The sequence below is a fragment of the Schistosoma mansoni genome (genome assembly GCF_000237925.1).
Source record: "Schistosoma mansoni, WGS project CABG00000000 data, supercontig 0207, strain Puerto Rico, whole genome shotgun sequence".
In the NCBI taxonomy this organism is placed as follows: domain Eukaryota; kingdom Metazoa; phylum Platyhelminthes; class Trematoda; order Strigeidida; family Schistosomatidae; genus Schistosoma; species Schistosoma mansoni.
The window spans coordinates 281,157-284,583 of NW_017386079.1; the positions used below are offsets into that span (position 1 = coordinate 281,157).

At 31.7% G+C, this 3,427-nt stretch overlaps 1 non-coding gene across 1 annotated transcript; it reads left to right on the plus strand.

Annotated features, from left to right (window-relative positions):
- Window positions 1-808: 808 nt before the first annotated feature.
- On the plus strand, window positions 809-880 carry Smp_tRNA_02439_Pseudo_TTG.1.1. Its single transcript has one exon. It is a non-coding gene (tRNA).
- Window positions 881-3,427: the final 2,547 nt, after the last annotated feature.

Genomic DNA, 3,427 nt, shown 5'->3' on the forward strand with positions numbered 1-3,427 from the left:
ATAAAATTTCAGCACGAAGTTCGTTCATCTATTTGGTTAAATAGCCTTTCGGTATTTTATCTGATGTCAGTTAAGGATGGAAAACTTAAATGTAATTCCTAATCTTAACCGTCAACTGTAAATCATAACTCTAATTCCTCACACTGGTTTATAACCTTCATTTAGTTCTGGTTAGTAGTAAACATTCTGAAAGTCACTTTGGCGTCACTCATATGTCGTCCATAAATTATAGTCTCATCGAAAGCTCTTCAAAAATTGAGCTTGTGAATGATCTTTATGTTCATGTCAGTATTCAAGTAATATACTACATTGATAAATTAGAATGTCATAAAATGAAAATTGATCTACCGATTATTTATCCAGTAGTTAATAGTCAAACAATGTAATCCATCAAATTTAAGTATCTTTCTGACAAAGCATCCCCCTAAGTATCATAAAGTTGAATACCTCAGGTTGTGTACTCATTTACACACACAACAAGTAAACTTCTTATGAGCTCCCTCATGAACTTAGTTGTTTATGTACTTCAAAGTATGGAAGTATACATAACCCCAAATAGTGCGTATATGCTAAGATATTAGTGAGTAATGTATAAACTATTATTACTCATCGATTGTATCATAGACCGGTTGGTGACTAATTAACACTTATATGGGGAATATATTTGTAAATTACAAAATCTACGTAATTTCTACTGCATAAGTCAACATCCGTTCCGAGAAACGATAAGTATTGAGCTAAGCCATTTCCGTCTTCGGTATTAATAAAAAAACACGCTCTCTCTCTATAGTCTATAGGTGACTATCAGGATTCAGTAGCTGAGTGGATATTGTGATGGCGTTTGAAGCGAACGGTACTGAGTTCGATTCCCAGAGTGAACATGAACTCTGAGATGCAGGTACATCCAGCTGACGCGTCCAAAATAAAACGAAACGTGCATCAAACTGAATTCCACTGCTAGCTACTATTCATCTTTGCTTACAAAGAAAACACAGTTTACTTCATTCGTTATAAAAGGAACAATAAAAATAAATCTATACTACGCTGTAAAGTTAGAAATTATATTAAACACTTAATACAGGTCATTCATTGCAAATTCGCTTCAAATGTAATAGATTATAACTATTTAAATAATGTATAACAATGGAATATCAACAAAGGTTATTCAAATTCGATGAAATTTATTCAGACATTATTAAACAGATATCTATATCCTTCAGTATAGAACCTGATGACAATACATGACATTATAAATAAATGTAAATAATTTCTCTACACTAATAAATAAAACTGATTGGAAGTGTAAGAAGATGTGACCAGTGAAGTTTAACCGGATCCGTTGTGAGTCAGTAACTCATTGAAGACAATGGTAGACAGTGGCACAATATCGTGAGTTGGTTGAAGTTAGACATTACGACCGTTGGATGCTTACTCAATGGTTTCCAGGTTAAGCGTTCGCGCGTGAGACCGATAAGTCCTGGGTTCGAATCCCCTTGGTGAATGATCGTTGATGCACACCACTGAGGAGTCGTCTACTAGAACGATTTGACCGTCTAGTACTTTCAAGTTTTCCATGGTAGTCTAGCTTTAATTAACTCGTGAATTCAATTATTTAAATTTAAAAAAAGATGATTCACATATATCATTATTCATTTCTTCAATGTTCTACATTACATTTCTTAAGTATAATTTATTTCATTAATAATAACTAAGCAATAAATTATATATTTAACTTGTCATAATGACGAACGACAACAAAATTGGATGATTTTCACCACCACAACAACAACAACAGGAATCTTTGAAACTTGAATCCAGTAAACAATAGAAAACATGTAAACAACTGTTTTATATTACTTTACTATAGTTCTCTTTTTAAAAGAAGTAATCATTATTTATAAATACTACTTATAATGTTCCTATAGTAATAAGTAATATTGTAGTGAACAGAACACGAGTGGGGACAATCGAATGTATTCAGGCACAAATTAGAGACTATCTCACTAAATACTGATAACCATACAGCAAGCAGTTAATTTACAAAATAACAATCAATTGTCTGAATCTTCATTGTTCCTTCTATAAATATTAGTTCATCTTCTCTAATTTCATTGTTCATGCATTTTCCCACCAATTGTGCATCATTTCAGTTCTTTCCTTATCGGTCTTCTGCCGAAATACATTCTATGTCTAACCATCGCCATATACTACTTATATGGATATAAGTAGACCACACTACAATATGATACATTTAAATATTTAAATATAATTGAAAAAAAAAACAAAAAAAATTTTTTTTTGGTCTTACTCTTTGTCACGATGGTGATAATCTATCAAGAAAAATATAAAAAATAATTGTAAACTTGATATATATAATTGATCTTTTAATTAGTAGTAAAATGTCATACAGTTTTTCAGTAGTATATATTTCCTTTCTAATTTCTTTTTTGGGCAATCTATAGTTGTATACATAACTGTACACCGTTGTAAATCTGTTAACATGATACCGTTGTTGTTGTTTTCCTTTTTTTGCAGTAATAAATTATTGAATATTGATCAAGTTTTGTAAATGGATGATTTATTGTTGCTATGTTGGTCAATTGTTTTTTATTATTTCCCAATTTTTTGTGTGGATAATTTAAATGGTTATTGAAAGTAATTAGTTCGTTTGATACATTTCGATAGTGTAAGAAGATGATGAAAATTATTAGAAGTATGTGATGATCACACATATGCTTGTTAAGAATTGGACTGGACTAGAAATAGAGGGTAAGAGGAGACGGCGATAGTAAAGAAAATGATGGGTAAACAATTTGAAACCCCCACAATCTGGATAATAAGTTACGGTAGGTTTAAGATGAGAACAAACTGATTATGAATACACAAATAGGGTTTGAATTTTTGTATGGTTAAGGCTTCAAAAAACCTTATTACATATTAGCTTATTGTCCAGAGTGATGAGGTCTCAAATTGTTTTATCAGATTATTTCCTTAATTGTCTTTGTCTTCTCTTACCCTCCATCTCTAACCCAGTCTGTTTCTTAAAATGAATATGTGTGATCAGATTGTTCGAAATGTATTGCACTAATATATCATCACATAGTTCTGATAATCTTCATCTTTTTAGATGGTTGTGATGTTCATTGTTTTGTGGAAATAAAAACACATCCAGGCTAATACATATATATGTATGTCATGTAAAATATTTTTATGTAAAGATCTCAACAGAGAAAGCATCTATTTAGTTTTTATTACAATCTGATGTAATCGAGACTGGTAGGTCCTGGGTTCGAATCCCACGAGAGCGGGATCGTGGATGCACACTGCTGAGGAGTCCCACAATAGAACGAAACGGCCGTCCAGTGCTTCCAGGTTTTCCATGGTGGTCTAGCTTCAATCGACTCATGATTTTAACTTTGAAAAATAC